The sequence below is a fragment of the Triturus cristatus genome, chromosome 8 (assembly GCF_964204655.1).
Source record: "Triturus cristatus chromosome 8, aTriCri1.1, whole genome shotgun sequence".
NCBI lineage: Eukaryota > Metazoa > Chordata > Amphibia > Caudata > Salamandridae > Triturus > Triturus cristatus.
Window position 1 is genome coordinate 367,927,956 of NC_140591.1, and position 10,356 is coordinate 367,938,311.

General features: G+C 43.6%; 2 pseudogenes; both read right to left on the minus strand.

The window, feature by feature from the left end:
* Positions 1-1,371: 1,371 nt before the first annotated feature.
* LOC146802144 (zinc finger protein 800-like) lies at positions 1,372-2,930 on the minus strand (annotated as a pseudogene).
* A 328-nt stretch (positions 2,931-3,258) lies between these two features.
* LOC146802145 (zinc finger protein 800-like) lies at positions 3,259-3,955 on the minus strand (annotated as a pseudogene).
* Positions 3,956-10,356: the final 6,401 nt, after the last annotated feature.

Consider the following 10,356-nt stretch of genomic DNA (forward strand, 5'->3'; position numbering starts at 1 on the left):
CGGATCTTTGGAAGGCTTGCTGCGAGCTCACAGGTCGCCTCACTGCGAACTGTAATCTTCGCATTATCCACTTTAAATACCTACACCATCTATATTATACCCCTTTACAGCTCTGTAGATATGGTTTGAACGACTCTGCTAGTTGTGTGAGGTGTGGGCAGGCTGACGCTGACTTCCTGCATGTGGCATGGCTGTGTGCAGGCATATTTGCTTTTTGGTCCAGGGTGGTGCGTGTGCTCACTGATGTCGTGCTGGAAACGGTGCATTGCACTCCTGAAATCTGCCTCCTTGGATATGTGAAAAGCTTTAAGCCTTGTAATAGACGTATAGTTGCAGTATCCACTCTGTTGCCAAAAGAGCTGTCGCGCAGTGCTGGGGAGCGAAAACCACTCCAACTGTAAGAAAATTGACCCGTGATTTACTTTACTGCGGAGATCAGCTGGGATCTATGCGGAAGAATTACCCAAAACTTCACGCCCCAAGGATTTCTGGGCCCCTCTTACTGTATACTTGCTGAACCACCCAGATTTGGTATAGCCTGTATTGTGTATGCCTCTTAATGTCTGTGTGATAGTCGCCACACTACGAGAGTCCTACCATTGAATGTATCTGTGCTACTCCGCTCATGTTTGTCCATGATGTACAAGAATCCTCCAAATGCACATTGTATTGTCGTCTGCTCTGTTGGGGGGGTGGGATGGGGGGTTGTTCACTACCCGATATTGCTAATTGTCTCACACTTTTTTGTTTGTCAACATGCTTGTTGAAACTAATAAACATATTCCCCCAAAAATATATTTGAATTAGTAGACTGAAACAGTTCCAGGAATTACTTTTTCCAAAAGAAAACATTTGCAGTTCCTATTTAAAAACGTGTACGCCAAAAAACACAGTTTAAAAAAGGACCCAAAAAAATACAAGTTTAGAACTCTAAGGGGCATATTATCAAGAAACGGCGTTAAAATTATCGCCGCTTTAGCGGCAAAAGCGGCGATGGGCTTGATAATATGCACTAGCGAATTCCTATAGAAGCCCATGTTCTGGTGTCAATATGGGCTTCTATTGGAATTCTCTGCGGCATATTATCAAGCCCATTATCGCCGCTTTAGCGGCAGTTTTCTGCCGCTAAAGCGGCGATAATTTTAACGCGGTGCTTGATAATATGCCCCTAACAAAGTAGGCTTGGCGAAAACATGTTGTTTCTGCAAGTTCATACAATTCAGGAGGCAACATGTTGAACACATTCCTCTAACCAGATCATGGCGTACAGCCGCCCTAAGTGAAGCCACTCATAAAATCAACTTCTTTTAAATACTTTGACAACCATGGCGAATCAAGAGAAAAAAAAATCTAAACGCAATGTTCCTATAGTCAGACAAGTGGTTTATAACATGTACTTCTGCTTTTAATTTCATCAGGAGAACTAGGTGTATTATGTATATCCAGATCACTATTTTAGGAAATTGCTTTCCCACACTAATTGCACCTAAGAAGTGCAAATGTTTTACTCACTTTCACCCCAATACCAAAATATTTTCCTTCAAACATTTTAATGGTAAAACAGGGCTACCCTGTATTGTAGCAATCTCGTTCTCTTACCTATCGTTGAGAATCGTATTAGCTTCTTTATTAAGAACACTCTATCGTTTTTTTACTGCTTTGCTTTCCAAATTAGAAGTTATCTTTGCAAGTGAACGAGACGCCTTTACATCTCTTTTCCGACGAGTTTCAAATGCGCAGATTGGACATCTGTAGAATTGAACAAAACTGCTCTTTTAATCTGTATGGAGGTAAACTGGCGCTTACATACTTAGCAATAAAGTTGTTTAAAGTCAGACCCTGCAGACAGCAATTGGCTTCCTCGGCTACCCAGTGTAGATGTGGTAGGTGATTTGGAGATTTCAGAATCCATCTTCACTTAACCTTTGTGCGTTACTTGTGTGTTGAGTTTCTCATTTAGAGCCTTATTTATGACAAAGTAACGCAGCGTGGTGCCGGAAGCAATTTGACTGTGCCGCGCTGCGTTAATTCTGAAGCAAAAGGATGCGTCATGTCTACAAAAGTTTGATGGATCCCTTCTCTCTCCCCTGTGCTGGCGCACAATTAGCTGCCATACACCTACACAGGCACCCTTGCACAGTGGCGGCTCTCATAGGGCGTGCTGTGGGGCGGTAAGGGGGGGCGGAGTAGGGGTAGGGTGGGGGGTAATAAACTTGGACATACGACGAAACGGAGGAAAGTAATAATTACTTTCCTCGGTTTCGTTGTATGGCGGAGTTTACTACCCCCCACCCTGCACCTTCCCTGCCCCTCCCCGCCCCGCCCCGCCTCACCGCCCCGCAGCACGCCCTATGCGAGCGGCCACTGCCCTTGCACCTGCATCACGGGGGTGATTGTTTTTGTGCAGGAAGGGGCACAAAAACAATCACAAGAGGTGATTTTCTCTTCCTATGTGTGCTGCCTTCGTCAGCACACATAGAAAGGGGAAAAAAAGAGGAGAAATTAAGACATTTCTGGTTGTTGCGCCTCTCTTTGCCTCCCCTGGGGAGGCGTAGCATTCTCACGCATTTCCAAGCTTTTAATTTCTCATCAATCTGAAAATGTGGCAGAATCCATGGGTGTTGCATGGGAACACCCACCGCAACACCCATAGCACACCCCTTTTACGCTAAGTGTTGCATTTAAAAGGGCTATATTTACAAAGCCACGAAAAGCCACGCAGGGTGGCTTTACGTGTCCTTGTAAATATGGGGCATAAGGTTGCGCCACCTGTGTGCCACAAAAAGTGATGCACCAGTGGCGCAAGGGGCTTGTAAATAAGCCCCTTAATGATTTGGCATGTTAATTCGCTGTGTGGTGAATGTAAAATAGTGACAGGCAAGGATACTATGGGGCTTATTTACAAACCGTTTGCGCCGCCATTGCGTCATTTTGATATAGGAAAAAGTGAGGCACATGCAGCACAAGGGGCTTGGAAATATGCCCCCATAGGTTTTACTTGTTCTGGGGGTTAAGATTTTTTGGCAGAATTCGAGCACCTTTTCCATCGCTGAGTGGCCACTGCGGACAGAGTGGTTTTGCGAACTTCTTGCAGAACTTGCAAACTGTACCTTCTTCTTTAATGGGTGCATTTCATGTAGTTAATGTGAAAGTTTCCTTTAAATATTCCTTTTTTTTGCTGTCACACTTAATGAACAGTTTATTTGGGGGGGGGGTCAGTATCTTTGCAGGTATTATTCAGGAATGGAGGCATCTCTTCTAAGGTCGTTTAAATTCATGAAAAGTGGTTGTTGATGTTTCATAGGTCAACTTCTTGCTAAAATTTGCTTTGATAATAGAATATTTTCCCTTTCATTTCAACACATTTCTTCATAATTTTCATTTTGTGTACTCTTTTCACATGATAGTGGATACCCCATCTAGAATTCAATTATGTTGCATACACACAATAAGTAAACTGGGGAAGAAGGGTAAACTTTATCTTGGATGTTTCCAATACTTTGAGAAGTTCTACATTAGAGGTACCACCAGATGTATCTTCTTTAACAGGTTCAGAAGGTAGGGCTCTAAACCCTCTGCCTGGGGAGATGAAGGTAACTGTTCTGTTGTAGCTTCTTGTACTTGCATTTCTGTCTGTTCAGAGGTTCTGCTTCTCTCACTGTTCCTGTCTGGGATGCTGAAATTTTTAACATGCTGAAACACTGCGTTTGGGTTAGGTTCGAAGGGCTCCGTCCTAATACCGTATTCTTCTTCATCTGCTTTTGAATAAATGGCTTACAGGATATCTTTGACTTCGCTTGCTGTTTTCATCTGGTGATCTACCATTCATGCTGGACCTAGAAAGGCAGTAAAACTCCTTCTGAGAAATTAAATTTGTTAATCCTCTGAACAGACTGCACGTAACAGGCATGCCAATCAGGTACTCAGATGCATAGCTAGCTGTGTACACCATCATATTGCCATGCCACAGTCACTGGCAGAAAGGTAACAGGTGACAAGAGAATTCTATGCCATTTTTATTAGGTATTATTGATTGCACCAACATATCACTACAGCCATGCTGCTACAGGAAGCGCCATTCCTGCAATAGACACCACTGGCACTCCATCAATGTCCACTCTTGTACATCAGTTAGCTGCTGGGGTTTTCAGTGAAGTAGTCACTAGGTAAGTGTAACTAACTCACTGGCACTGCATGTATACCTAGGGACTGGCATCACAAACACAGTCACTCATAATTTAACCCCATCAAAATACACACCATAGGAGTGGCATTGAATGCATGCATGCATATAATGCTTGCAATATTCTCAAAATAACATCATATCAAATATGCCTTCTCCCATCTCCTGACCCTCTTCCAATGTCCAAACACAGCGTTAACAGAAGTATAACAAAGTGCAAACTAGTATGCAAGCTAACAATGAGCATCATTTTGGCATCATCAAGTCATGGTTAAGATGTCTTGCCTCTACAGGGAAGCGATCCAGTACTCACCAGAGGTAGGGTGAAAAATCACAATAACCTGTTCCATGTTACCCAAGATCGCCATGAGATGGGGCTTACATGTCGTCTTTACGCCTCAACTACTTCCCCTATCCATGGTACTGAGGGTCCACCAGTGTGTCTCACATTTCACCTCAGCTACTAATTTGGCTGCTGCATGACAGTGAATTGAGCATTCCAAATTAATGGTGAATGTTGCACCACCATGATGCTATATCGAAATTTGCAAGTCTCAAGACACCATACATCAGCTAACACATCACTTACTTTTTTATCCACATATCTCGTTCTCTTGCCTATCGTTGAGAATCGTATTAGCTTCTTTATTAAGAACACTCTATCGTTTTTTTACTGCTTTGCTTTCCAAATTAGAAGTTATCTTTGCAAGTGAACGAGACGCCTTTACATCTCTTTTCCGACGAGTTTCAAATGCGCAGATTGGACATCTGTAGAATTGAACAAAACTGCTCTTTTAATCTGTATGGAGGTAAACTGGCGCTTACATACTTAGCAATAAAGTTGTTTAAAGTCAGACCCTGCAGACAGCAATTGGCTTCCTCGGCTACCCAGTGTAGATGTGGTAGGTGATTTGGAGATTTCAGAATCCATCTTCACTTAACCTTTGTGCGTTACTTGTGTGTTGAGTTTCTCATTTAGAGCCTTATTTATGACAAAGTAACGCAGCGTGGTGCCGGAAGCAATTTGACTGTGCCGCGCTGCGTTAATTCTGAAGCAAAAGGATGCGTCATGTCTACAAAAGTTTGATGGATCCCTTCTCTCTCCCCTGTGCTGGCGCACAATTAGCTGCCATGCACCAACACAGGCACCCTTGCACAGTGGCGGCTCTCATAGGGCGTGCTGTGGGGCGGTAAGGCGGGGCGGGGTAGGGGTAGGGTGGGGGGTAATAAACTCGGACATACAAGGAAACTGAGGAAAGTAATAATTACTTTCCTCGGTTCCATTGTATGGCAGAGTTTACTACCCCCCACCCTGCCCCTCCCCTGCCCCTCCCCCGCCCCGCCTCACCGCCCCGCAGCACGCCCTATGCGAGCGGCCACTGCCCTTGCACCTGCATCACGGGGGTGATTGTTTTTGTGCAGGAAGGGGCACAAAAACAATCACAAGAGGTGATTTTCTCTTCCTATGCGTGCTGCCTTCGTCAGCACACATAGAAAGAGGAAAAAAAGAGGAGAAATGAAAACATTTCTGCTTGTTGCGCCTCTCTTTGCCTCCCCTGGGGAGGCGTGGCATTCTCACGCATTTCCAAGCTTACGATTTCTCATCAATCTGAAAATGTGGCAGAAGCCATGTGTGTTGCATGGGAACACCCACAGCAACACCCATAGCACACCCCTTTTACGCTAAGTGTTGCATTTAAAAGGGCTATATTTACAAAGCCACGAAAAGCCACGCAGGGTGGCTTTACGTGTCCTTGTAAATATGGGGCATACGGTTGCGCCACCTGTGTGCCACAAAAAGTGATGCACCAGTGGCGCAAGGGGCTTGTAAATAAGCCCCTCAATGATTTGGCATGTTAATTCGCTGTGTGGTGAATGTAAAATAGTGACAGGCAAGGATACTATGGGGCTTATTTACAAACCGTTTGCGCCGCCATTGCGTCATTTTGATATAGGAAAAAGTGAGGCACATGCAGCACAAGGGGCTTGGAAATATGCCCCCATAGGTTTTACTTGTTCTGGGGGGTTAAGATTTTTTGGCAGAATTCGAGCACCTTTTCCGTCGCTGAGTGGCCACTGCGGACAGAGTGGTTTTGCAAACTTCTTGCAGAACTCGCAAACTGTACCTTCTTCTTTAATGGGTGCATTTCATGTAGTTAATTTGAAAGATTCCTTTAAATACTCCTTTTTTTTTGCTGTCACACTTAATGAACAGTTTTTTATGGGGGGTCAGTAACTTTGCAGGTATTTTTCAGGAATGGAGGCATCTCTTCTAAGGTCGTTTAAATTCATGAAAAGTGGTTGTTGATGTTTCATAGGTCAACTTCTTGCTAAAATTTGCTTTGATAATAGAATATTTTCCCTTTCATTTCAACACATTTCTTCATAATTTTCATTTTGTGTACTCTTTTCACATGATAGTGGATACCCCATCTAGAATTCAATTATGTTGCATACACACAATAAGTAAACTGGGGAAGAAGGGTAAACTTTATCTTGGATGTTTCCAATACTTTGAGAAGTTCTACATTAGAGGTACCACCAGATGTATCTTCTTTAACAGGTTCAGAAGGTAGGGCTCTAAACCCTCTGCCTGGGGAGATGAAGGTAACTGTTCTGTTGTAGCTTCTTGTACTTGCATTTCTGTCTGTTCAGAAGGTCTGCTTCTCTCACTGTTCCTGTCTGGGATGCTGAAATTTTTAACATGCTGAAACACTGCGTTTGGGTTAGGTTCGAAGGGCTCCGTCCTAATACCGTATTCTTCTTCATCTGCTTTTGAATAAATGGCTTACAGGATATCTTTGACTTCGCTTGCTGTTTTCATCTGGTGATCTACCATTCATGCTGGACCTAGAAAGGCAGTAAAACTCCTTCTGAGAAATTAAATTTGTTAATCCTCTGAACAGACTGCACGTAACAGGCATGCCAATCAGGTACTCAGATGCATAGCTAGCTGTGTACACCATCATATTGCCATGCCACAGTCACTGGCAGAAAGGTAACAGGTGACAAGAGAATTTTATGCCATTTGTATTAGGTATTATTGATTGCACCAACATATCACTACAGCCATGCTGCTACAGGAAGCGCCATTCCTGCAATAGACACCACTGGCACTCCATCAATGTCCACTCTTGTACATCAGTTAGCTGCTGGGGTTTTCAGTGAAGTAGTCACTAGGTAAGTGTAACTAACTCACTGGCACTGCATGTATACCTAGGGACTGGCATCACAAACACAGTCACTCATAATTTAACCCCATCAAAATACACACCATAGGAGTGGCATTGAATGCATGCATGCATATAATGCTTGCAATATTCTCAAAATAATATCATATCAAATATGCCTTCTCCCATCTCCTGACCCTCTTCCAATGTCCAAACACAGCTTTAACAGAAGTATAACAAAGTGAAACTAGTATGCAAGCTAACATTGAGCATCATTTTGGCATCATCAAGTCATGGTTAAGATGTCTTGCCTCTACAGGGAAGCGATCCAGTACTCACCAGAGGTAGAGTGAAAAATCACAGTAACCTGTTCCATGTTACTCAAGATCGCCATGAGATGGGGCTTACATGTCGTCTTTTCGCATGAACTACTTCCCCTATCCATGGTACTGAGGGTCCACCAGTGTGTCTCACATTTCACCTCAGCTACTAATTTGGCTGCTGCATGATAGTGAATTCAGCATTCCAAATTAATTTTGAATGCTGCACCACCATGATGCTATATCGAAGTTTGCAAGTCTCACAACACCATACATCCGCTAACACATCACTTACTTTTTTATCCACATAGTTAATTTTACAACTACATTAATTCTTCATAAACAATTGCAATTTTGACTAACATCATTGCAACCCACACATTTTGTAGGGAGAAAACATATAATATTATATATGTAGGATTACACATCTACATATTCATGTACATCTACTTTTCTATCACAACAAATCAAGACCTAAGTTTCTTTTCTGGTACCAGTACGGTGGCCTTTACAATCCCACATGTTTTCCCGTCATCTTCTATCTGTAGGTATTTAATCCACCTAGGTTGGGGATTTCTCCACCTGCAATGTATAGGAGAACTCAATCGAAGAAAAAGATAAGTCGTTAATGGTGAGGAGGGTTTCTGCCAATAACTAACATTTAAAATTTGAGATGTCATAAATAATGTCATAGAGCATGTCATGAGTGATGGCATGTGAGGCCATAAGCAGTGCATGGCAGGGGCACAAGTTATACTTCGCTCTGCTAGCTACAACTGGTGAATTTCAGTGTTTTTATTAGTTCAAAACGTTAATGTTGTCACTGACCAATTCACCTAGCTATAATGTTACTTTTTGTCAGTGAATTTTTAAGGTTTAAAAAAAAAATAATCTTTTTTATAACTGTAACGTAACTTTAATCTTTGTATTTTTTAGTGAATTTCTATTTTTTTTTAAACATAAAGTATTATGTAATTACTGTACATAAATACAACCAATCCATGCCTGCCTGCAGCCAACCCCCCACATGCAGCCAATACCATGCTGCACATGGACTTCAGCTGTGTACGGGGCACCCACCATACTCTCAATGGGAGTCACAGGGGGAGCCCAAGGCCCCTGTGGCCCAAGCCGGCTCGCCACATACAGTGGGAGCTAGCATTGCTCCAATACACAGGGTGCAGCTCCTAATGGTGCACCCTGTGGGTGGGAGCAATATTTTGATCTGTTTCCCTGCCCACAGGGCACCAGGGCACCCACCTTTTACTGTGTAATGGGTCCCCGTGGATAAAATTGGCCCTCCCCCTAAAATCACACCAGGATACCTCCCTTTTCTTTAAAAGAATAGCCTGGGAGGATGGGGAAACCAGAACCTAATAAGGCTCGGGGAGGGGAGCCATGTGTCCCGTCAACTTTAAAAAAAAATTAAGTGGTCCCAGGTGAAGGAGACTCCCGTGCCGATAATGGCTCGGGGAGAGGGGGCTGTGTACTCCTTTCCCCTTAAAAAAATGCACAGCCCTGGGGAAGGGGGACATGGCCCTAGGGGATGGCATTCCGAAGGCCTAACAAGACTTGGGGAGTGGGCCATATGGCACGGAAACAGATCAAAAGTTCACTTCCAGCAGGGGGGGGGGGGCACTTTCAATGTTTCAAAGTGGACTTGGTGTTTACTCCACTTGCTGGGAGGTTTGAAAATGCTCTGACCAATAAAGAATAAACCACTTCAGAATAGGGGCTAAGGGCCAGATGTTCAACCCACCATTTGCGACTCGCTATTTGGGATGTATAACAATGTCTCAGACACTGTTTGCGATTCCTAATGGGGTCGCAAATTGCATGCCTCATAAATAATAATGAGGTAGGCGCAATTTGCGACCCCATTAGGAATGTCTAGACTCCCAGGGATGGTGGCCTGCTGGGGTCAGCAGACCACCATGTCTGGGACTGCTTTTAAATAAAGCAGTCTTTTTTTTTTAAATGCAGCCCGTTTTCCTGAAAAGAAAAAGGGATGCATTGTTTTAAGGGCAGGCAGTGGTCCCTGGAACCCCTGCCTGCTCTTAAAAATATTTTCTCACATACTCACAAAGGGGAAGGGGCCCCCTGGGGACCCCTTCCCGCTTGCGAGTGGTTTACCACTTACGTGAAGTAGGTGGTAAACTGTGAGTGTTTTGCTACTGCAAATGCAGTTGCAAAACAATTGCACATGGCATGGTGACTCGCTATTAGGAACGAACACTCCTTCCTAATAGCGGGAGTCGCAAATTCTATTTTGCGAGTCATGACTCGCAAAATAACATTTGTACATGCCATTACCCTTTTTTGTGGTCACAAATGTACTACCATAGGACTACTTCTTCAAGAACACAAACTGCAGTTTCTGAATCAAGTATTGCAATGGGTTGGTCGTCTCAGCCATTGGTTTGCTGCCAGGGTCATTCACATTCTGTATACGTTTTTGTGAGAAATCAAGACCTGTTTGCAGTGTCCTCCCACTTTTCCCCCATTCTTTACCACTAGACACTGGTTTTCTGACTATGACTGTGCCCTGGACTCCGCTAACCAGACCCAAGGCCTGTGCTCTGTGTTAAAAGTATATGGTACCTTTGTATGATTGCATTGGCAATGAAAGGCCCCGCAAGTCCCTGGTAGTTCAAACTACCTATATGTCTCTAGTGTACAATAG